This window comes from Lygodium microphyllum, chromosome 18 (assembly GCF_053477565.2).
Source record: "Lygodium microphyllum isolate KBCC chromosome 18, Lygodium_microphyllum_v1.1.10, whole genome shotgun sequence".
NCBI lineage: Eukaryota > Viridiplantae > Streptophyta > Polypodiopsida > Schizaeales > Lygodiaceae > Lygodium > Lygodium microphyllum.
Window position 1 is genome coordinate 21,030,002 of NC_141152.1, and position 26,352 is coordinate 21,056,353.

Below are 26,352 nucleotides of genomic sequence, written 5' to 3' on the forward strand. Positions count from 1 at the left end.
GTAAATTTGACCAAATTGCTGCAAAATCAGTATCTTCATTATAAGTATTCTTCATCGTTTGAAAATCTTCATGATGAGCCACTGTAATAGTTGCAATGCGAGGCACTCTAGAAAGTGCATCAGCAACTACATTTTGTTTCCCTGGAGTGTACATAATTTGAAAATGAAACATATACAAGAAATTTTCCCATATTGCATGTTTCTCCTGCAAATGCTTTTGAGTCTTGAAATACTTCAAGCTTTGATGATCGGTTTTAATAAGGAATTCATTGCCTAAAAGATAATGTTTCCATATCTTTAAAGCATGAACCACTGCTAAGAGCTCCTTTTCATAAATGTCATACCTTTTCTCCACATCATTTAGACGGCGGCTTTCAAAGGCTACGGCATGGCCTTCTTGATTTAGCACTGCACCAATACAATCATCGCAAGCATCTGCTTCCACCACAAATGGTTTTACCAGATCTGGAATGATAAGAACAGTAAGAGCTGTTTTCAGCCTTGTGAAGGCTGCCTTCTCTTTTTCCTTCCATTGGAAAGAGATCTTCTTCTTTGTAAGGTCATGAAGTGGAGAAGCCATATGTGCAAAATGCTTGATGAAGCGGCGGTAATAAGAACATAAGCCAAGAAACGATCGCACCTCATGTACATCACGAAGATGAGGCCATTCTTGGATTATCCTGATCTTTTCAGGATCCATCTGAATCCCTTCAGAAGAGATGACATGCCCAAGGTAATTTATTTTATGCATGAAAAATTCATTCTTTTTACCATTTACCAAGAGTTGATTTTGTTGTAGTAATTGTAGAACAATTTCCAAGTGTTGATGATGCTCCTCTTCATTCTTGCTAAAGACAAGAATATCATCAAAGAAAGTACCGACATATTGTTGATGCTCTCTAAAGATGCGCTCCATCATTCGATTAAAGGTGGCTGGTGCATTGGTTAATCCGAAAGGAACCACCAAGAATTCATAAAGACCGTATGAAGTGCGGAAAGCAGTTTTGTGTACATCTTGTGGTATTACCTTAATTTGATGATAACCACTCTTTAGATCAATGCGGCTGAAAACCTTTGAGCCTCCTAGACGATCCAAAATGTCGTCAATTCTGGGAATAGGAAACCGATTCTTCACAGTGATTTTGTTGAGGGCTCGATAATCAATGCACATCCTAATGAACAAGAAGAACCGGTGAACAAAATGGCGAGCTACTTGGCCTAATTAGCCCACGGTTGAGTAGGTCTTCGACTTGCTTTCTGATTTCTTCTTGTTGAGGACGGCTCACACGGTATGGTGCTATATTAGGAGGAGAACTGCCCGGGATAATATCAATATGATGGTCTTCTGGCCTTTTTGGGGGAAGCTGATAAGGAAGATCTTCCGAAAAACAATCTTTATACTTTTCCAAGAGCTGAAGTTGCTCTTGGTTTTCAGCATTCATATTATCTTTTACATCAGTGACATAAAGCAGACAACATTGAACACAATCCTTAATTGCTCTAGAGACTTGCATATGGCTTACCATAGGTATGGTGTCTGCAGAAACTCCAACTTGGATCTCGTACTTCTTGCCTTTGTTGGTGAGTTCTACCTTCTTTTTCTGAGAGAAGATGGTTGAATCTACTCTATGATTCCAGGGCATGCCAAGAATCACATCGCAACCATCAAGGTCTCCGATACAGAAGGTATCTTCGTCACTGTAGCCTTGAATTTGAAACTTGAGCTTGCTAATGTAGGGTATCACAGTCTTCACTGTGTCACCTTCATCAGCATTTAAAGCTTGGCGAACTTCTGCCGGAGTGTCCATCTCTTCATTCTTTCATCCAAGCTCTTTAGCTAATTGCAAGGAAATAATATTTTCATTCGCCCCAAGATCTATCAAGAATAGTGCTTGCTTACCTTGCAACTGTCCCCAAGCTTTTAATAATTTGCGCGTCTCTGGAGTGTGAGTTGTGTTTGCAACTACATCACTGATAGCATTGATTTTCACTAGCGACTTAGGCTTGTTGTCAGAAACCTTGCTTTGTCCCTTGTTTGGACATTGCTTCGCTATGTGGCCTATTTGTCCACATTTAAAGCACTTCCCTTCTTTCATGAAGCGTTGCTTTTCTTCTTTGGAAAATTGCTTTGCTTGTGGGTATAGATTGGAGCGAAATTGAGGAGCATTAGGAGGTGCATAGGGCTTCATCTTCTTTTGATTTGATGGCTGCTTTTGCCACTGTTTTTTGTCCTTCATTTGGGGCTGAATACTCCTCATCATCAGCTACTCTCTTCTTATCATTCTTTTGGAATGATTTGTTGCCATTGTGCTCCATTTCCCATGTCTCAGCATGGTCAATGAGTTCCCTGAGACTAGAACAATGATAATGATTAAGAGCAGTACGAAGTTTAAAATGCAAACCTCCTTGAAACTTCCTAAGCTTTTCCGAACTGCTGATCTTCTTGAAATGTTGGACCTTCAAAAGTAGCTTCCAAAATCTCTTGGTATAGTCACCAAGTGACTCATTTTTCCTTTGCCAAAGCCGATCCCATTCCATTTTTACATCTCTTTTGAAATGAACAGGAAGAAATTGGCTTTGTATTAGGCGAACAAAGGACCACCATGATTTTGGGGCAGCATGATCATATTCCAACCCCGTCCACCAAGTATGGGCTAAGTCGGTTAAATGTAAAGCTGCAAACTTAATCTTTTCTTTTTCTTTATACTTGTCACGACCATACAAAATTTGAAATTGACGAATAAACTTCAGAAGAAGATCAGGATTTCGGGAACCATCATACATACTAAACTTGATCTTCTTTTCAAGTTGAGATAGTGACTTAGTCTTCTTCTTCTTCTTATGCCTTCGTCCATGCTCAGATCTTGAGGTTGAAGATGATGAAGTGCTTGATGGGGATGAAGATGGAGACGAGGGTGAAGAATGTCGACGCCTTTGACGATGATGAGGTCTTCCACGAGAAGGGTGTGACTCTTCATTACTAGAAGAGGATCCATCAGAATAGGCGCTAGATGACTTTGAAGAAGAGGATGAGCTTCGACGCGATCTCTTTCTTTGTCTTGAAGTAGAATGGGACTGCCTCTTAGAAGTAGTTGGACTTCTTGATCGGCTCCTTTCATTGGTATGGCTTTGTCTCCTTGAAGTAGATGGGCTTCTTTCCTTGAATTCTTTGGGATTCTCAACTTTTTCTAGTTTGAGAAGTTGCTCACGAATTTGCTGATTCTCCTCTCTAAGACTTTGAATGGCTTGAAGGATAGCACTCGATTGATCCATTGAGACTAAAGAAAAAAAATATGCTCAAGCACTCAATGCAAGGGCTGAAAACAAACAAACTTATAGTTGTAAGCACTACCAGTGTTGGGGGTGAGGACCAAGCCAAAGCTCTGATACCACTGTAAACGCCCCGAACAATGTAGTATGCTTAACAATTATGATATTCGCTTGTTTTCGAGACTTAATATAAAAGAGAATGAACACTTAAAGCTGAAAATGAAAATTACTCACAAAATTACAGCCATGAAAATGTAAAAGTAATGGAGACAAGATTGAGGGTTGAAGATGGGCAACCCCCCCCCGAAGGAATGTATTTCTGCTCAACCCAAGTCCCTTAGGGAAGAGCTTAGTTACAATCAACCTGAGAGTGAGAAGAAGTAATTCTCACTCTCACAAGATCATGCAAAGATGTACAAACACACATGCATTATCTATTATGCAATGATAAGAACTGATTTCTTTACAGTATGAGAGAAGAAAAAGGGGAATTCAGCCTTTCTCCATCGTTTATCAACAGTACATGGATAGGGCTTGCTTCTTGTAGCTAAAATGGAAGAAAGAGCTCGAGAAGGAGGTGCTGTAATGGATTTACAGGCTTGCTGTCCTGTAAAACAACAGTGATAGAAGAGGGAATATGGAGGAATTTGATAATGGAGAAGTGGGGGATGATGATGGGGATGGATAGGGCCAGTTTCTGGCTATCTGTGGGTGTTGTACATGAGTTTACAACAAAGAAAAATGATGATGAATGAAGAAAAACGAGCTCTTATTTATAGGAGAGGGGAGAGCTAGTACAAAAGGGGAAAGTGGAGTAGCACAAGACAAGTGTCTAGCCACATGTCATGAGATGTGACAAGTAGTGGGACACTTGGAAACTTGTGTGACAAGTGTCTTGACACTTGTCTCTTCTCTATGGCCTTCCTTTTTGGGTTGAATACTGTCAAGAATAGAAACAACCAAATTTAGTAAGCACAGTCAGAGTACAGAACTTACTATTTTTAGAATGACATCCCTATTTTTTAGGACTAGCATTTTTAGGTTAATTCGAGGCTCCTAAATTTTAGGGACCTCCTAAAATTTAGGGACCCCCCCAATATGGGTGTCATATGAAAGCTTTTTCCGTGTACATCGCAAAAATGGTATCCGAATCTTCATGTGACTTTCTTATGCAAAGAAATGTGCATTTCAAGCTTTCAGCCCACACATGCACATTATATAAGCATTTCATGATCATGCCATCTTGTTGATTGTAACTGTTTGTTCTGGTGGATCTAGCCCACACTTCAAGGCATCAATCCTTTCTGTGTGCGAGTCTAACCCTGATATGCGTGAGTTCTAGTCACAGGCGCCCAATCGGGTCATATAGGTGGAAGTGTGAACTATCTTTTCTCTAACCCACCGCGTGGGTCCACCATAACCTATGACCACTCATCAGTGGCCAGCTCCAATGCACTTTTCTTTATATCTAATTAGTGCAAAGGAAATAAATTTAATAAATCATTATATAGACAAATTAATGAAAAAGGATACAAATTCTGTTTCTATAGAGTTGTGACATTTTGTGAAATGACCATAAGAAGATTCCAAGTTAAAAAGAGTCTTGCAATATTGATGCTCATGAGGGACAATAAGAATACATTAAATTAACAATCTAAGAAATAATGTAGTTAAGTAATAAAATATAGGAAGAGGACTTAGATTAAAGTTGAAAGCAAGGTCTGAAAGCAAAAGGCTACTTTATTTGAACTTTTGAGCTAGTATAATGGTTTCATAGTTGGACAAAGACACATGTCAGGTGTAGAGGGTGAGAACCTTTGTCAAACAAAGATCTTTTCTATTTGAAATAAATACATCTATTTATTTGAAATTTTCTATTTGAGCTTTTGAGCTAGTATAATAAGTTTATAGTTGGACAAAGTCACATGTCGCATGTATGGTGTCGCACGGAATAGGCATAGGAGTTCGCGAAAGTTGGCTCATCACCATAGGGATGCAATGCGAGATGGGAGTTCCAGGTACAAATCCAAGAAAGTTTACAAAATCCAAATCTCAATTAGGCAAGCTAAACCCATAGTTATAAATGCCAAGTCAAGTCGTAATGATTCCTCTCTCCATGAATCTTTAGCTTCAGAGTATATTCATACTCACAATTTTCAATTGTGGGCATAGCTTGACTCAATGATGCTCTCAATGATAGTGTGTCAAGAGGTTAGCTACAAGGCGAATCATGGGTAGCAACCTATAAAGGACAAAGCACATGGTAACCATTCGGAGAGTGAGAAGACAAAGAGTTGGCGCAAAGAATATCCATGGAGGTGATGATGACTTTTGTACTTCTTTGTTGTGTCAACACAACTAGGTGCAAGGTGCTGTTGATGTTATCAAGGAAGGATTCTTTAGCACAAAAGCTTTCCACTCCTCCTAGACAATTTTCCCATCATTGTTTGTATTTGCCTCTGCAAACATCTTATCTGGAACTACTTCAAACAGTTCATCAGGTAGTTGCTTGTGAGACTCTGTAGCAAGGCAATGAGCATCTTTTTGACCTCTTCACGTTCAATAAAGCCTCTCTATCCCAAATTGTACAGCTTGAAGGCAAAGTGAATTTTTGTTTCAAGTAAAGTATTGTTGAGATGAAATACACTCAGTATCGAACAAATTCTCCAAAATCAATAACACCATTCCTCTTCACATCAAAGAGGTCAAATACTCTGTCTGCAAAAAAATTCTCTCATTTATTCCTAAAATAAAGCTAGCTGAAGTTTCTCCTTGTGGATAAGTCCATCATCAATTATTGAGCTCCTAAGTTTCTTGAAGAGCTCATATATCGACCTTCCACCATCTTGACCCGAAGTGCAGTAATTTCTACTGTCGAGATTGCTGGATCTTCATAAAACAACCCATGAAAAGATTGATAGCATAGTCTAGGAATGCCAGAGAGTAATGGGACAACACCTCTACGGTGGCATCACTGTAACCTGGGGGCTCAATGTTGTCAAGGCATTTGTTCAGCCTTAGACACATAACTGGAGACGTGAACAAAGTTTCCGAGTTCAGTGCTGACTAGAATTGCATTCAAGCACATAGAAATGATATGCTTGAAAGTAGTACAGTAGTCTCGTGTGCGAACAAAGGATTTGAATGCTTGTTGAAGGTAGCCACTCCCATCGTCTCTCCTCTCACCTCTTCCTTGCAGAAGCAGGTCCCGAAGCTAACAATGATGATGATTTTGATGTTTGTTATGCTGTCCAGGAATCAGCAGAATAGAAGGCGCAATTAATGAAGATCATGGTGATGATGGTGCTACCTATGCTGGCCACAAATCGCGGGAGATGGAGGCACAAACTCTTGTTGGCATTAATAGGGTACAAGTAATTTTTTCATCCAAAGAAACACGTTGACAACCTGCACATTTCTCTAAAGGGGCCAACACATCTCCTTCAAACATGCTCTCAGCTTCCACAACACTTCCACATTTTCCATACATATCAATCAATGTGTTTGCCACAAAAACATCTTTGACTAATCCCTTGCTCCAAGCATCAACATGTAATGCCTATCCAATATTCAAAACAAACGGATGGTATAGCCACCCTTTAACTTTGACTTCTTTGTACTCTAAAAGAATGTCACATGCTTGAAGGGTAATCCACATTGTTTGTTGGTCTCGACTTATACCCTCTCTATGCATTTGCCTATATAACTGCAAAACCATGTCTCCTTGGCCATATTCAAGAAATGTCGAGAGTTTTGCATTCCATGATATAGTATCATGGTCACACAACTTACCAAACTTACTTTGAGCATCAACATGTACTGCTTGCATAATTTCTAGGGCATATCACAACCGTCCTTAAGCAGAGTTTTCCCCTTTCCTAGAAGGGTGAGACATGCTTGTAAGATGAGTATGTATGTCTATAGATTTTGACTTGCACCTTCCTCTACCATTTGTCTATAGAAGCATAAAGCTTTTTCTCCCTGATCATGTTCCACATATACTGAAAGTAGAGCACTCCACAGTACCACATCATGGTTTGATCGGTGAGAAAATACACTTTCTGCTTCCAAAAGGCTGCCACATTTACTATACATAGTCACAAGGGTGCTAAAACAAAAGCATCTACAAACAAAAATATACACATAAACAAATTCCTAAAGACGTTGACTAATGAGTTCAAATTCCTGGTGAAAAATCCCCCCTCAAGTTTACAGTGGTGGACACATAACGTCATGACATCCACTCCCTCCAAACCTGCACATCCTCTGAATGGGCCACAGCTACCCATCCTCAACACCGCCAAGCTCAACACACTATAAGATATAGGCCTTTTACCAATGTTCAAAGCGACGAAAATGTTCATAAAGAAAATTTCCCCCGTCGCCACAAAAAATGTCGGTATTAGTGACGCCATAGAACAATAGCTATTTGCATCGCTATCGTTGATAGTGACGCTTTGTGACACACATTGCAACGCTAATAGCAATGTATGCAGTACATTTGCAATGCTAATAGTGATGATAACATGGAAAAAAAAAATTGTGACTTTATTTGGGCTATATAAAAGAGTTTCAGTAATGTGTACAATGCTCGTCTAAATGAAGGCAAAGTGTACTTGAATCCATAAGACTGATACATAAAATAAATAAAAGATTGTGTAATGAAAGTGACAGTACAATCATGGCAAGATATAAAGGATGATGATAACATAGTGCATAGAAAATGCCTACATAGATCACATGACTAAAAAAGAAGAGCATGTGTACTGCACGGATCCAAGGGCGAGCTATAGATTCTCGCCATCTGAAAACTCGTCCCGTTGCAAAGGAGCATCGAAGGGACTTTGCAAAAAAAGAAACAACTACACATCAATCCACCATACAATAATGTATTTTAATTAAAATTAGTAACTATAGACAAGAAAGATGAGCAACTTACAAGATTGCTACATCCATACAATCGGTCCATCAATGTAGTGAGACTGTGTCTCTCTGCATATCGAGTCTCTAGGCTGGTGGGATCGCGGTTTGTAATGGAGTGCTACAAAAAAAACAAAATACAACTGTTAGAAACACGATTGCAAAAAAATATGCAAGTAGAACAAAAGAAAAAATTACAAAGTTTTCCAGATAAGTCATGTGGCTACCACTCCCAAGCGATGGACCACTCCTACCTCTAGTTGTACCCTCGCCACCTCGTACTGTTGTTCTCCAATGTCCTGGAGAATCTGTAGCCTCCTCCTTGAGTTGGCACCAGTTATTTGCATCTAGCTACTCGAGCTTTGAGGCCCCACTCTTAAGTGCCTTGCATGCATTCGATCGTCTTTGTGACATGTATGCACGCATGCACTCCATCATCTAGCATATGGAAAACCTATCTACTGTGATGGGTACCGGAAACTCCTCATGCAATGATGCTACTATGTAGTCCTTGCTCCCCTATGGTATGTTCTTCCAATGATCCAAGTCTTTGTGCCAAAAAACTTGTTGGCACAACTCTCTCATATGAGCCATCATCATTTATGATGATGGCACTTGTACTATTATCTACAAGGTATCCATACCCCGCTGGGGTATACCTAAGATGTGTCCTCTTCCACTTGCAACCACACTCTTGGGCATATCCAGGAGACCCCTATACATCTGATGTACCTACGGTGGTAGTATCTCTCAGAGTAGCACCCATAAATATGCCACCTACGGACGGTTGAGCAAAAGCTAGAGTAATTGAAGTAGACATCCCCACAGGTGTGACAAATCCCATAGGTGATGCAACTCCAGCAGAATGATGAGATGGAGATATTGTGTCGATACCTCCACAACAACCACCTAAGCTACACTCTCTCGAATCCGAACGAGAGGGAGGAGTAGCACTTGTATCCCGGCCGACCGCGGGCTCAGTGCATCCATATCTCTGTAGCATCCCCCAAAACCACTCCCTTCATCTGGCCCAAGTTTGGAGCGTCGACCTTGTCTACTGGAAACTGAACCATCAGAGTGAACCAAAGTAGATCTAACAGAACGGCTTGATGGTGTCCGAGATAGCTCCTGGCCCGCTATATCTCTGAATCAAGCCATTTGATCTGGAGACATATGTGTGAAGATCTCCTATAGCTCCTCGTCGCTCATCCCTCGACTCATCGTGCTGATCTAAATATCCACAAAGATCACCTGTACAAAAAAATAATAATGTCAGCATAATCAATATAAATCAAGCAAAGCACGGTAATATAAATCTTTAAAAAATGATCTTACTTAAAATAGATATCTGATGTACCTTTATAAAGGATTCGTCAGTGAATGGAGTAGGTCAATGCTCCAAGTATGAAGTACCCTATGGTCCCATATCAATCTCTTGATACAACTCCACATACATTGGAAGGTTGACAAACAGGTCACCACAAAATTATGACTCCACCTCGTTCTCAAAAAAATCTTGGACTCTTGTATTTCCATCATTGCTACCCGATTATGGCTCCTCTATATTCTCCAAGCTTTTGGCGGCCTCCACCCCTTGCAATATCAACCCCTCTATTTTCATATTATCCTCATGTACACTGGAAACATTGCTTTGATCATATACTCTCACAGTTCGAGGAGCTGAAGGTATAACATACCACCATCGAGGTTGTTGAGGGTTTGGATAGAAAATTACATGTTCAAAATCACGTACAAGAGAGATTTAACTTTTGTAACATATACCATGTCGTAATAAAATGTTAAAAAATATGAGTTCATCCACCTATTCACAATGGGCCGCCAATGCAAATGTGTCGTGCAAATCCATTTATTGTTTTTCGGAATCTATTTCGAGAAATCCGAATGGACCTCATTGAACTGTTGCTCTAGCTCCTTTAAGTACCACTTTGAACCAGTGCACATCGAATAGGATCATGGAGAAGCTACAATAATCCACCATGATAATACTTTGCAAGTTCCCAAAATACTCAATCTCATCTATAATGGTGTTTGGATCCGTTGCTCGTCATCGGTTCTCTTGCTTGAACTTTTTCATGATGCCACAATATGTTGTGGAGTGCATTTTGTCGATAAGCTCCACGTAAAAATGCCGTTCGCATGACCACGCCGCATTGTATATTTCGTACTGTACATTGAAACACTCAATTAGTTGTCGCATATAAAATGTAGATATGACAAACCCTAAACACATCGTCACCTTTGGACTAAATACCCTCGAGAATTCCCACTCATCAACTGAGACCTCCACTCCTTTGCAAGACGCTACTGTCAAAGCTCCATGCAGCCATCGCGTTGACATAAACCATGGCATCTCCTCCATGCCCTTGGGATATCGAATCAATTGATGGCACATACTACGTCAAAATTCAGATCGCACTTCTTCTTAATCTTTCCTAGCTTGCTCGTACCTAGCGAGCCATGTCTCCATGGAGGCATGGTGCAACATACAAAAGCGATTCACTTTTTCTTTCATTGCAGCATCCATTCTTTTTTCTACCCCATTTCCAACCACCACATCTACAGTCAGTCTATCCTCGTCCTTCAGCGACCATAGCATACTATTGTCTGAATCCACCATTGGTATAGCCACTGTGAAATATGCACTAACGCCTCAGACACCAACAAACCTTCAGCCATGCTAACTTTTGGCGGCCAAGCTCATTGTCACACAAAGCCTTTCAGGGTTTTCATGAAGCACTCCAAGAAGAACATCCATTGCCTATGGATATGTCCAACAATTTGCATGTCATCTACAAGATGCACAAGAAGGTGGATTTGTATCATGAGCATGCTAGTGGGCAGGTATTTCTCAAAGAGACAGACCATCTCCATTGCTCCCTGCCTTGCGGATTCAATAAAGGATGTCTTGATTTCCTTCTATGAGATCCACTACACTAAAGTTGACAACCTATAAACCCCACGTATTTCTGGAGTAAGGCATCCTACGATCGTGATCGATAGTACAAACTGTCACTAATGAAGAAGCATTATGAACAATGACTACACTCCAAATAGCAAAATATGCAAGCCACTTACAATCCATTTGTAGTACAAACTTGACATATCTTATGTCAATCGTGGGATTTTAGCCGTAATAATTGGTCAGCTTTAGAAAACCTGGACCTCAGAGAATGTATCATACCTGTAGACTTGATAATTTGCTTCACAATGTGCTCTTCTTTAGTGGACAAAACCCAAGGAGCACGAGGTAGCTACAATCGACCATCAACACTCGACTGTGGCCAAAGCGGCTCTATCTTGTCTACTTCCTTCAAATCCATTCATGCCCTTGCAATGTCTCTCTTTCCTTATGATGTGGTCCCATAGTAAACTACTTACATTCTTGAAAATATGCATGGGATCCAACAAGTGGTTGATATATAAGTGGGTCCAATACGGCAACTCATAGAAAACTGAGAACCATCACATTCCATTTGGATGTGACTCTGTGTGGACCATTTTCAGCTCTTATAAGCTTTGGGCATTCATACGTGCTGGAGGTCATACAATAAAACCTTCCCCCAGTTCATGACCCTCCGATAAGAAAGAAGCATATGATAAACTAAGGTAATCACACATATCTTCTTCATGGTTTGTGACCCACACAATGGAGATGTATGATAACCTAAGGTAACTAGACCTATCCCAACACCTCTATCCATTGAATACAAACTTGAACAAGCTATGATAGATATTACCAACGAGAACGGAAGCCTACTTACCTAAGCACTCCTTGAATCCTGAAAAGTCATGCATGGTCCACATGAGAATGGCTCTAATATTGGTGTATCGTCGACCATAGTGCTTGCTCACATCTTCCACGGTGACCCCCTCCTCCCACAAAATCTTAAGCTCATCAACTAATGGACGAAGATACACGTCCATATTTTTGACTTTGTAGTGGTTGGAAACGAGCAAGCTAAGGATGAGATGTCCTTTCTTCATAGAAATCCATGGAGGGATGTTGTAGTTGACAAGGACTACATGCCACACACTGTAAGAAGGTGAGTGCAGACCAAATGGGTTCACGCCATCCATAGCAAGATTGAGCCGAAGATTCCTTGGCTCTCGGGCAAAGCCTGGAAAGGTAGAGTCAATGTCACTCCATGTGCATGAATCCACTGATATTCATTGAACTCCATTTGTGGATCTATTTTGCACATGCCACGTTGTCAAGCTCACCATGCCAAACGTATGAAGCATGTCATTTATGTAGCGGATAAGCGAAAAGTATCAAATAACTTTTTGAGAGATGGTTTGCCATTGTAAGTCCTCTCGATACCTGTAAGCACCACACTTTGGACATGTCTCTATAGTCTCGTATTCTCCTTGAAATAGTATGTAATCATTGATACATGCATGGATGCTATTATAGTTCATACCAAGCTTTCATAAAACATGTCGCGCATCATCATGATAGTCAGGCATGGTATTTATAAATGGTAATTTATGATACTTCAGTAACTTGAAAAAAATCATAAAACACCTCGAAGAAGCACAATTATTTTTTATAATAGCGTTGAAAAGAAATTAATGAAGCGTACGTACAAGGTACATGAACAACTCGGTCACACTCGCATCACTCCACCCGTATATTGCTTGCACACTTAGGAGTGCAAGTAGTGTCTTCATGAAAGATACTTGGCACCCATCATATAATGGTATGGATGCTTTCTCTCTAAGCGGATCAAATGTCTTGACATCCATGGGCATCAATGCATTGATCATTGCCTCCATCTCAGCCTCCAAGATTGTAGAAAAGTCTAGAAGGCTGCATATCTTCTCTAGTATTGATGGTATGGATCGGGCATTACCTTCCAAGTGGTGGATTAGCTCAAGCACTCCATCCATCGCATGCCCATGAACTCTTCTAATTGGCTGCAAAGGGTGCACTCCTCCTTGGGATGAGACTTCATCTCCTTGTAATAAATTTGTAGAAAAACTCCAATGTTTTTGTATATGATATTCAATTAGTTTGAGAATACAATGCATGATTGATATACACTTTTTTTAAACGTTTGCTCAAAAATCTGAGATCACTTGATCAATGATCTCTAATTGAAACTTGCCGAAGTATTGTATGTGTTCTACAGACAATCGATGTTTTTGTCTAATTGCCAACTTACATTAAGAGCAAGGACATGGGACACGTTGATTAAGATACGTCTCACAATCTTGAACATCACGACCTTCATCATTTTCCATTTGGTCTACATTATGGCAAACTTTTTTTTTGTTATCATTATTTTTTCGTTTCTTAAATTGTTTGAGAAGGGATTTATTCTATTGTAACTCAACAAAATTAATGTATGTAAAGTCTCCACCTACCTATGGACGGACCTACAATATGTAAAGTCTAATATGCTATGCATGGAGACGAGGGAGTAGCTACCCTATGTTGGAGTGTTTCCTGTCCTATGGTATTGCATCGGACCTCGCCATATTTTTTCCTTAATGTGCACCTTTAACAAAACCTCTCTCTCTCTCTCTCTACTACTACTACTACTACTAACACTACTATTACTAGTTCTTGCCTTCCCAAAGTGTCGAACACACCCAAGTTACACCCTAAACAAAACCTCTCTCTTTCTCTCTACTACTACCACTACTACGACTAGTACTCGCCTTCTCGAACACATCAAAGGTGCACCTTTAACAAAACCTCTCTTTCTCTCTCTTTCTCTCTCTCTCTCTCTCTCTCTCTCTCTCTATACTACTACCACCACCACCACTGCTATTACCACCACCACTACTACTACTACTACTACTACTACTACTACTACTACTACTACTACTACTACTACTACTACTACTATTACTACTACTACAAATAAGAAAAGAAGAAGTTAAAGAACAAGATCTTACCCTCTCTTTGTTTTTTATCCATTCATTCTCCTCTCTCTCTCCCTCTCTCTCTCTTTCTCTCTTTCTTTATTATGTTTCATGTTTATTCCCTCTCTCTCTCTCATTCCTTATTTCTTTTCCTCTCTTTCTCTCCCTCTCTCATTTCCTTTAACAAAACATCTCTCTCTCTCTCTCTCTCTCTCTCTCTCTCTCTCTCTCTCTCTCTCTATACTACTACTACTACTCTACTATTACTACTACAAACAATAAAAGAAGAAAAAACTACTACTACTACTACTACTACTACTACTACTACACCACCTCCAAGAAAAGAAGAAATTAAAGAACTACTACTACTACTACCACCACCACTACTACTACCACTACAAATAAGAAAAGAAATTCAAGAACTACTACTACTATTACTACTACTACAAACAAGAAAAGAAGAAATTAAAGAACAAGATCTTACCCTCTCTTTATTTTTTATCCATTTATTCTCCTTCTTCCTCCCCCCCCTTTTCTCTTTCTTTACTATGTTTCATGTTTTTTCCCTCTTCCTCTCCCTCTCTCATTTCCTCTCATAAATCTTCATCTATAGAATCCTCATTAGAATCAATCTCCTCAATCTGCAAGCCATAAATAATAGCCTCAGCAATGCTAAAGCCTCTCAATGGATCATATCATGTATCGGCTCTTCAATAATATGTCATTTTCTTTTAATGATGTCAATGATAATATAATGAAATTCTCTTTTGGCTGTCATGAAGAGGACAAGAGAAAGGCAAGAAGAGAAGAGAGAGAGTGCAAAAGAGAGAGAAAGACTGCAGGAAGAGAGAGAAAGAGAGTGAAGAGGAGAGAGAAAAACTAGAAAAGGAGAGAGAAAGACAGAAAGAGAGAGAAAGAAGCCATGAGAGCTTGGAGAAGGAGATGAAGATGAAAGGAGACTTGTATTATAATCTAATGATGAAAAATCAAGTCCTTAACACCTTATATACTAGCCATTGTAGCTAGTATTTCCCCATTATTAAATCCCCCTCTCTTACATTGGCAATCCCCAAGACTTCTCCAAGAGTGAATTCAATTTTATAGTTAGGAATTCGATTCTCAAGCACCTTCTTCAAGTCCGTAGTCGTCTCAATGTCAGAAAGTAGCTTGAATCCGAGTTTCTTTTTCAGCTTCAAATCCTTTGTCGTTGGGGACTTATGATTGAATGATGAGAAGGATCGAAGCTTTCTTGGAAGAGCTATGGCAGGAGAGTAAGAGCAAGAAAGAGAGAGAGGCCAAATGGGAACTCCAACACACAATGTTTGACCAGGCCTTCCTTTATTTAAACTATCACTAAAAGAATAAATAATAAAGCGACGATGAAGGGTGATTGCCTCTTGCAGTGTGTAATGGCAGGTATTATCAGTGTAGTAATACACAGGCGGCTAGGCAGAGGCGCCTTTACCCCCAACAACCTCCCACTTAAAGGTAAATCTGCCCCAATGATGAGTGAAAAGAAAAAGAAAAGATAGTACAATGTACACATGCATTAGGAGAAATATGGACTCTCTTTTTTGCCCCTTAAGGGGTTTCTCTCACCTCTCTCTCTCTAAAAAGAGATTCCAAAATAATATTATAAAAAGAGATCTTCTACAATCAAGAAAATCTCATTTTTGTGTTTTCAATAGATTTCACCTATTATTTTATTCCCAAACTGCAGGATAAGGTCACTTTTTCTCAAAATCCTCATAACTAAAAAAATACAATTCTATTTTTTCTAAAAACGCAGCCAATCATTCTTTAATGCCCTCATGACTCTTTAATGCCCTCTTTAGTGCCCTCATGACTTTTCAATCATTCTCATTCTCGCTTCTTAAAAGGGCGGAAGTTAAAAAACGATATAAAATGACGTACACATCATATTTTAAGATTATTTTTTACCCAGAGACACCTTTTTGACTCAAGAGTTTCCTTGTAAATTTTCGTCTTTTTTGGACAAGTATATACCTATTTCTGGGCATTTTTTCATTCCCTCAGAAAGCTCTAGTTTTGTCCCAAATTTTGTGCATTCTTCTCTTTCCCTCCAGAATATGGTTTCTTGCATACGAGTTCTTCTGAAGCAGCATTGAGGAGTAGTTTTGATACCATTTGTTGAAATCAAAGAATCTCTATCTACAACACACTCTACCCTGCTACAAGCCATCTTCCTCTTCAGAAATATGTAGTAAGAAATCTCCGTCTTCAACAGTCTATACTACAAGCAATCCAGTGATAATGGAGGTATCTTTATTTTTTAAATCTTTGTGATGTTATTATTCTTCACAGTTGTTGTTCAGTCCTTAAGCATCAATTCATAGAGAGAGAGAGAGAGAGAGAGAGAGAGAGAGAGAGAGAGAGAGGAGGGGAGAAGGGGGGGGGACAGAGAGGACTGTGTGAGATGAACAAAGAAAATAAGTGATAGAGTGACAGATAGTAAATTAGGGTAGAAGATAAGATGATGTTATTGTTTTCCACTAGCCAAGCTTCAGTATGAATGTGTTTAGGGTTTCCTTGATGAATTTTTGTTGAGAGAGAGAGAGAGAGAAAGAGAGAGAGAGAGAGAGAGAATATTTTGGATAGAACAGAAGATAAGATTTGATGCTAATTAGAGGTAGATTAAAATCCAAGATTACAGGCTGATTAGGGGTTGATTAGGGTCTATCAAGACTGAAAGCAAGAGAAAGAGACAAGAACCAACTGGGTTTTAAAAAAAACACAGATATAGTGAATCAAAGGGGTGTAGTTCTGCTATTTGAATGTTAATCCAAGTTAACATTTGCATACTTTTTTTTTTGCAGAATGTAGGTGTAGGATGTACCAAGAGAAAGAGAGATATTCACTTTCAATTGGAGGATGAATATGCACCAATGTTCAAAAGAACTGTGGAAAGAGATGATGCAATAAGATGCAGGATGCAACAAGAAAGAAATGCAGGGAAAAAAATGTGGACCTTTGGGTTGATGGGTGCATTTATCCACCTGATCCACTCACTCGAAGGCCACCACAATTTGAAGGGCTTACATCATTTGTAAAGTTTGCTTGTGAAGGCAATGAAGGATTGTATGGATACACATGCAGACTTGTCACACAAGGAATAGCAGGGGCTCATCAAACCTTGACAAATATGCAGACAAGATTACAAGGGAATATGCAGTCTTTGATGGAAAAGGATAGATTATTGGCTGAGAAGGATAGAGAGAACCAGAACCTACAACAAGCAATGTCTGTCATTGAAGATGCTATGCATGCTACACACGTGCAGAATATGGAGTTACAGTCTAAAGTCAATGACTTGGAGAAGGAGAATCAAAACATAGAGAGGAAGCTCACAAAAACTTTGGAGATTGGGCCCACTTTAAAAACCAAAGGGGCACGTCGGCGCATCCGATCCGTTAAACCAATTGGCCAATTAGCCAAAGGAAGTGGACAATATCATAGACAGATATATGCTCAATCTACTACAATGAGAAATATGTTTCCTCATGCAGAGAATGATACTATTGCCAAAGTCCTTAGCAAGAATATGGTAAAAAATGCATTGGAAAATCGTAAATTCAGGGACATTGTGGATGGTGTTGCTAGTGAACGTCTTAGGGATGTGAGCAACTTGTTTACTGCTACAGATGCTCAGGGATTATGTGACAAGGTGGGAATGAGTTCTGAGTCATATAGTATGCTCTATCAACAATTGGATACAGGTTTTAAGCAAGTCTTCAATACTAAGCGAGTAATGCCTCTGCCAAAACCATTTCACGTGAAGAAGGCTCGAAAACAACTAAATGAGAAAGTTTTAGAACTAATTGGTGAGCCTACGCATCTGGAACACACACACATATTGAAGTATGGTTCCAAAGAAGTTGCCTTTGTATTGAATGCATCCAACAACTTTGTATTGGATATATGTAGGGTTCAGATTGCTATGGTCAAGTTTTACAATATGTCTATGGAAGAATGTAGAGGCAAGCTTAAGTTTGTCCTCAAACTTGATGAGAGTGAGATTATCAAGGGGCAAAAACTTGAGCGTGTGAGTATAACACTTATGAATCGAGCATTGGATCCCAACATCGATGAAAAACATCCTTTATACTTCAGTGTACAATCGGAGAATGAAATATGGTGGCTTGCAGCATTTGAAGTACCAAAGGAGGACCATGAAGTACTTAAAGTTTTTTTTTAACCTCACTAATATACCCAGTGTTATTCAACAGCAAAATAATGGAGCAGTTTTACATGTTGAGGGGTTTGGGGACTATCAAGTTGAATGGCATCTTGCAGGTGATTTAAAAACATTGAAGTGTATGTTTGGTTTATCAAATGCAGCAAATGCAAAATTTCCGTGCATATACTGCATGCAAACTAGGAAGAAAGGGAAAGATGGAAAGAAAGAATGGCTTGCCAAGGCAGGACAACAGGGTGCTCCGACACGTGATCAGAAAGTCATGAGAAATGGAATGCTAATTCCAGTGGATCCAAACTGGCGCCCTATTTTGGAAATACCACTAACAAGTGTTCACTTTTGCACATTGCATTGTTTGGTTAGAATAATTGAGAAGCTAGTATATGAATATATATGCTTTGCATACAAGATGCAGCCCGTGTCAGAATCTGATGCTACATGCAAGAAGGTAGAACAAGTCCTCTCTGAAGTTGGATTGCACGGAGGCCAAGTAGACATAAAAAAGGATGAGAAAAAATCGGGGAAGAGTGGAAATGTTCCTTGTAAACCATGCTTTGGCGGACCCAAGGCTAGGAAGTTTTTATCTCCACCTCGAGATGAGGAAGGCAATATACTAGTAAAACAACCAGAGAAGTACGAAGCATGGAAAAAGTTGCACCTTGCTGTTTCAGATTGGAGCAATGGGGGACGAACGAGGATTGCGAAGGCAGAAGTGTGGATACACCTAGATAGATTAGCAGCTCTCTTACAGAAGTTGGGGTTTATGGATGGTGATGCCAATGCATTTAAAGAGACAGCTGCTAAATTTCATAAGTCCATGGTGGAGGCATGGACTACAAATAGCATAACACACTACATGGTCAGTATTATCACCATTGCAAAAAAAAATCATCATTTCGAATTACTTTGTGTTTCTAATCTCTTTTCTTGTGCAGCATATACTTGAAGCACATGGTCCATACTTTGCAGATCAAGGAAGTTTGGCAATATGGTCAACTCAAGGCATGGAAAGATCTCACTGGCAAGCTCGCTGTGCTTTTCAAAAGGCAACTGATCATGGAGGTGGCATCAATGATTCCAATTCTATGAGGCAATTATTCCAATGGTGGTATAGGAGACTAGAGATACGATATGAGGAAAAAGAAAAGAAGTCCAAAACATCTCAAGCAGAATCTATAAGTAGGGCAATATATGAAGTGAGAAAAGCAAGATATGAAAACAGCACAGCTAGACAACGGCACGCAGAATGGTTGGAAACCCAAGAGAGAGATGGCAAAAAATGGAGACCTAGATAAAGATAATAATTTTGATGCATTTAGAGTCCACAAGAGAGCACAAGTCCCAAGGATATGACACATCAATACTCATATCTCTAACATGAGATGTCTTATAAATTTTCTTTAAAATTTCAAAGGTTTGTCACTATATTTTTCAAAGTCGATTTCGAACTTTGTTTTTTAATTATGAAAAGTCCATTTTGAAATCCTAAGACAAAGATATGAAAATTCTAAACATTGGAACATTCATTGGCCTAGAGAGAGAGGGGGGGCATGAGGGGGGTGTCAGGAGATAGAGAGAGGTAGGGATGGGGTGGAGAAATGAAATGAAATGATAAATTTAAAATTCATTTACACCACAGTAAGTTTGAAAGTTTCGTATTTAAGTCGTCTCTCCTTTCATTTTTTCCCATTGCTCTCCACTCTACCCTCCACCTTTCTATCCTTCATTATCACAGCCATGGCACGTTCCAAGCTTCCTATCAAAAAGGTGCCTGCGAGAGCAAGAGCTCAATACTCTTCCGAATCTAGTGAGCGTACTGTGAGTGACAAAGATCCCCTGGTGACCGATAACGGTGGCCCTACTGCAGCCAATAATGGTGGCGCTACTGTGGCCAACAATGGTGGCCCTAGTATGGTCGATAATGATGGTTCGCCATTGTCCAGAAATGGTGGTCCACATGCTCCAGCTGCTCCACCTCCCACTACTGCTCCAACTCGTAATACACGCCCTCCAACACATAAAAAGCGAAGATGGAGACCAGGCACAGTTGCGCTACGCGAGATAAGGAAATTCCAGAAGAGTGCCGACTTGATTATTCCTAAGGCACCATTCTCCAGGTTGGTGCGAGAAATACTGCAAGATCTACAGTCAGGGCATCATCACAAGTTCTTTTCGAGGAACCAGGCAAGGAATGTGGGGCGATGGTCAAGCCAAGCCTTGCTTGCTCTCCAAGAAGCAGTTGAAAGCTACTTGATTGATCTAATGAGTGATGGTCAACTTTTAGCCATTCATGCCCGACGTATCACTATTAAGCCCATAGATCTGGTTCTTGTTCGCAGGATCCGCAATAACAAGGATGCATTTAATCTTAATGTCAACAATATGCTTTGAGAAGCTACCTTGTAATTGGATCTATGTTTTTAGCTCAGGTTTGGTTGTAGATTGTAAGGATCTTAGTTTTGGGTTATCTTTCCAATAGACCTTCAAGTATTTGATAGTAGTGGCCTGCAAAATGGAGCTAAATTTTCCCTAGCTCTAGTCGTACTTGGTGCGATGCACTATCTACCGTGTATTTCATAGTTTCGCAATGCTAAATCCAATATGTGATATTCTATTTTGACCATGTTTCGCATTGTGTGAATTTTCAAGTTTCCAATTTTGTAAGTAGTTTTGTTGAGGATAAATTCAATGTGCCACCACGTACACGTCGGTGATCAGTTGTACATGGGCCGATGCACTATATCCTTACTATATTTAGTGGTTTGGCAACAGTATATCTGATGCGATATTCCATTTTGCCCATGATTTATTTTTTGTCAATTTTTAAGTTTCCAATGTTTCGCATTGCGAGGTTGACAATACATTTAATCTGCAGTTGCACACACTCATTATCAATACATTTAATCTACAGTTGCGAGGTTGACAATACATTATCAGTGCAGTATAATGCAGTTAACGCATTTTCAAAAAAAGATTGAACCGTCAAATTTATAAATCGGAATCTGGTGAAACTTCACCCTCATGCTGGGCATTAGAAAAACTCATTTATATTAAAAATTTGGCCCCATCAGAAGCCTCTGGGTCACCTGTCTGGAGGCTCGCGTTTGGGGCCCTGAATCTGGGGATTCAGGGCCCCAGACGCGAGCCTCCGGACAGGTGATCCAGAGGCTTCTGTTGGGGCCAAAAAAATTTTGGATGGTTGATGTGTCCTTGAGGAGCCTACAGGTAAAATTTCATGTGAATCGGAGCACTGGTGATATTTTTCCTAAGCGTGGATTCATTAATTGAAATTTTAGGGTTTTTGAAAAGTTTGGCTATAAGTTTAAAGTTTCACCTCATTTTACACATTTCACTTTTGAGTTCTGAGTTCTCTCTCCTAGAAGACATGGTACGCACCAAGCAAGCGGCCCGGAGATACCCCCCTGGAAATTCCATACGGCAGCCATGTCCTCCAGCTCCACCACCACCACCACCATGCCAGCATCGCAAGCGTCGATGGAAGCCAGGCACAGTGGCTCTTCGCGAGATCCGCCACTACCAGAAGACCACTCACCTCCTGATACCGAAGGCTCCATTCCAAAAGTTGGTGCGGGAGATCATGGAGGGCATATTGATCATGAACAACAGGAACCAGTTTCCAAACACATCACGCGCGAAACAACCGGATCGCTGGACTGCCCAGGCCCTCCTCACACTACAAGAAGCTGCTAAAGCCTACCTCGTAGACTTATTTGGAGACTCAGTCTATGCAGCGGTGCATGCAAGGAGGGTCACTGTCACCGAGAGGGATCTGCGGATAGTCAGGTTCTTTCGGCGATGGAAAGATAGTCCTCGCGGAGGTCAGCAAGGATAGAGGTGTACAAACTCAAAAGCACATGGAATGTAGCTTCTGAAGACATTTTGTAAAGCCTTGGTCCTAATGGACCCCATGTAAAATTATTATTAATACAAATACAAAGTTTTTGGCGCGTCTTATTTTTGTTTAGTCACTTGATATTTATTTTATTTACGTCGTTGAGTTATCGTTACATGCGTTCGAACAAATACATGTTGCGCACGAATTCGATAAAGCACTGTGTATTAAATTTAGGATACGAATCGTGTTACGTATAAATTTGATAAATAAATGTAACATTCAAGTAAAAAAAAATAGTAAATGACACGTATCACAAACTACATTGCACGCGAATCCAACAAACATCAGTTTTCATTACTTGAAGAGAAGATTACAAAGTGCACTACATCAGTGATGCGATATCAGTAGGCAATAAGTACATATATTCTCTCCTAGGCTTCTTGGAGCTAGGCTCCCCATGGTCAGAGCTATTCTTGATCATAGGCAACAATACATTTTGCCCCAATAGTTCCTGTCTAATGACAGTGGGGTCTTCAACACCGGCAACCATGCCACGGGCCACCATGGAGAAAAGTGGGCCAGACCTAGTACTCGTGAATAAGTAGAGAAGCTTCGAACGTCGAAGCAACACTACTTTCTCCAGGCTGGAGTTGGTCGGGATGGTCTTGAAGGGCCCAGCCTTTGTTAGTGCCCTCAACTTCAAGAAGTTCTCTGCAAAAGCAGGGGAGCATGTCTTATGAAATACAATAATGTCGTTGACAAGCTGCCCAACATACTCCTTCAATGCCGAGTCTTGCACCCTTCCTTGGCTACCAGATCAGCCACCCTGCCTAGATGAAAACTCATCTATATAGACAATCTCCTGCAACACACAAGTTCAGTATCAGACTCACTATGCATGGAGTGTGCTGAAGATATATAAATCATATTCATATGAAACTTAACCAGTAGGGCCTCTAGGGCATCGGGAGCACACACATCTGTTTTTGTCGGGATCGGGCCCCCAGAAGTGCCCTGGCCGGAGGCTCGCGTCTGGGGGCCTGAATCTGCAGATTCAGGCCCCCAGACGCGAGCCTCCGGCCAGGGCACTTCTGGGGGCCCGATCCCGACAAAAACAGATGTGTGTGCTCCCGATGCCCTAGAGGCCCTACTGGTTAAGTTTCATATGAAACCGAGAACATTACCTTCTCTGCATCATCTATCTGCCGCTGTAATGGAGCATCCAGGTCTGCTCCTGCCACTGGGCTGCCCTCGTCTCTCTCCTAGGTAGGCACTACATAGTCGGGTCGAGGACCAAAAAGGCTTTCCTGCAACCGCTCGAACTCCTCATCAGAGATCTGATACTGTGGCGCCGCATTCTCAATCTGCTCCTGGATGCTCACAATGGCAGAGATGTCATCGATGCTCGTGCCATCATAACGAGCCACCTCATCAACATGTGGTGGGGCATCCTGTAAATCAAAATCTATGAAATCACTAGGTGCATCACGCACCATGATACAATATAGTTCTTCTTCCCTAAGCTCCAACAACTCTAGCACATCCTGCATGACTAGATATTCCACCCCCTCGATGGTGATAGCATGGAGAGAAGAGAGGGGTGGCTCTTCGCTTGTGGGCATCTCATCAGGGCAGGGAGGTGGGTGCACAATGGCCAGGCTCTGTGCTGCCTCAACACTCAGATCGAGAGTGATCTCCTCAGGCTCCCTCTCAAAGTACTCTAATAGTGGCCGAGAGGGTGCGTCGATGTCCTCGTCACTGTCCTCTTGCACCTCAGTGCACATAACATATATGGCAAAGGCGGCATCCCTCTCAATGAGATCCATCGTGACGTGGTCCTGTGACGAGGTGGGCACTGCTCTAGCGCGGAGATGTTGCCCCACATGCACCAGGGCTCGACTTATCACCTTTGCATGGCTGGATCCGGCACACAAACTATACAAAAAATCCATGGGAACCCACCTGAGAGTGGAGTCAGGAATAGAGCAAGTGAGAGGGTTCACTGCATCACAAAACGATGCTAGTATACTAGAGTCAGGGTCTACAGCGGAAAGCGAGCTCTCTAGACTCAAGGTCACGCAAAACCTAGGGTATATCTGGTCCCCTATGTGCGCGTAGCATGTGGAACTGATCCATGCGGCGAAGGCGGGGGTGGTAGCCATGGCACACAAAGAGAGAAGGAATGAGAGCACAAGTGTAGGGAAGTGGAGAATGAAAGCGAAAATGAGTTTGGAGTTATAGCTTTTATGTGTCTAGGGTTTCAAATAAAGATTCTTTATAAAGTTATTAATTCTAAAGTTTCAAATTAAAACTCTTACCTTAGTTTCTTTATTTCAGTACTTTAAAGTCACTGTTAAAATTACTCATACAGACAAATGCTTCGTTCTACATTATTATATCCTCGAATATGTTTGGGTCGCTGAGTATATTCAAGTCTAACGAGAGAAAATATATAATTTTTTAAAGAAAATAAATCTAAAAGGCCTTGAAATTCCCTTTGGATCCAATTTAATATTAAAATGTAATAAACGAGCAGCAGAGATGCGCTACAATATATCATTGTGCAAAGACAATATTCTCTAGATTATAGACCTCTAACCTGCAATTTAATTATGATTTTTAACTGCACGATTGAGTAATTACAGTATGTATTATCGCACGCTTGGATCACAGTAAACTAAAATTTAAAGTACTCAGAAGTTCAAAAAAGGTATGTATTCGCTCTTTATAAAGTTTTTTTACAAGGATTCCACTATCTCAAGGATATGTGGAGAAGCACATTGTTTACATGTCATGGATTGCTCACTACGAGTCCTGACTTTTCTATTATCTAACTTGAAATAGAAGTTGTAGAGGGGCTCACTAGACATTAATTGGATTTCTTGTCTCAGAAAATAAATGGGCCAATGACTCTCTGCACTGACTACGAAAGGATTATGACCACTCCACAAGATTACCACATCTACGAGCGCTGTATGTGTGTCATCTCGGATATCTTGATCCAAGCTGATCCACTCCCCTCGCAAAAGTCGCCATCTTCTATATCGAAAGCGAACGCACAGAGTTTGTCTAGCAATGAAATACCTGTAATAAAAACAAAAATAATGGTAAGTGATCAATGCGACTAACATAACAATTCATCTAAGCGAGACCTATGTCAATTAAATCAAGGTATGCAAAGTAGTAAAAAAGTTTTACCTGAATGTAATATCAGATTGGTTGACCCTGCACTCAATCGTCTCATCAAAATGTGTTCTTTTGACTTCCCAAGACTCACCCAATAGCTGACTCATCCATTCCTCGGATGGACACTTGCATTGATAAGTAATCTTTGTTTTCTTCAAAACATCACATGAACCAAACAAATGTGCAAACAATGAGAATGGAATAAACCAATTAAGATGCACATCTTTGGAGCCTGTGGTGGGTTTCATAGCACTATTGATGTCAGATTTTATCTTCGACTTGCAAGCTCCTGACAACTCCAAGCTACCAATGAACCATTCACCACTAGACAATGGCGGCAATGGGACATGCTGCAATCTCTGGCTTTCTACCACATACAATGAATTATAAAAAAAGATATTTTGAGTGGCAAGTTGACTTGTAGAGGTATTATCATAGATCAAAGAACCTATCTCTTCATGCCAAACATGTATCTTGCCGCTTAAACATTCCACATTCTGCCATTCATGCAAAGTCGATGGATATAGAGCTGTCAATCAAACAAGACTGAATTAGAATACTGCAAAGACTTTTAAAAACAACTCTGATACAAAAGAATAATCAATGATAAAATTTAACAACTTACTGTTTTGTTTATAATTTGCAATGTTGTTCTCGTCGTGTACAGAGATTTGTTTATGCGTATAAACATGTTGAATCAACACTTCTGTTACTGCACTTGTGCCATTAAACACTTTTCTGAACTCTAGAATTCTACCTTTCCAATGTTTGCTAGGGTTTGCAACATCCTTGCGCTTGACCTTGAAACTCCCTCGAGTACTTGGGTGCATCAAAATCCAATCCAACTTATAATACTTATCACAAATCCAATTACCGCCATTATCTTTCCTATTGAAGACCTCCACTGCAAGTATGCTACTGATATTTTTCCTCCGTGAAGACATCTGTAACAACCAAATACAAAAGTTACCTATTAACATGTGTATAATTTGCAAATGTTATCTCCAAATGA

At 40.3% G+C, this 26,352-nt stretch overlaps 1 pseudogene; it reads right to left on the reverse strand.

Moving 5' to 3' along the window:
• Window positions 1-4,344: 4,344 nt before the first annotated feature.
• LOC148020659 (calcineurin B-like protein 1) overlaps window positions 4,345-26,352 on the reverse strand; it is a 30,043-nt pseudogene continuing 8,035 nt past the window's right edge.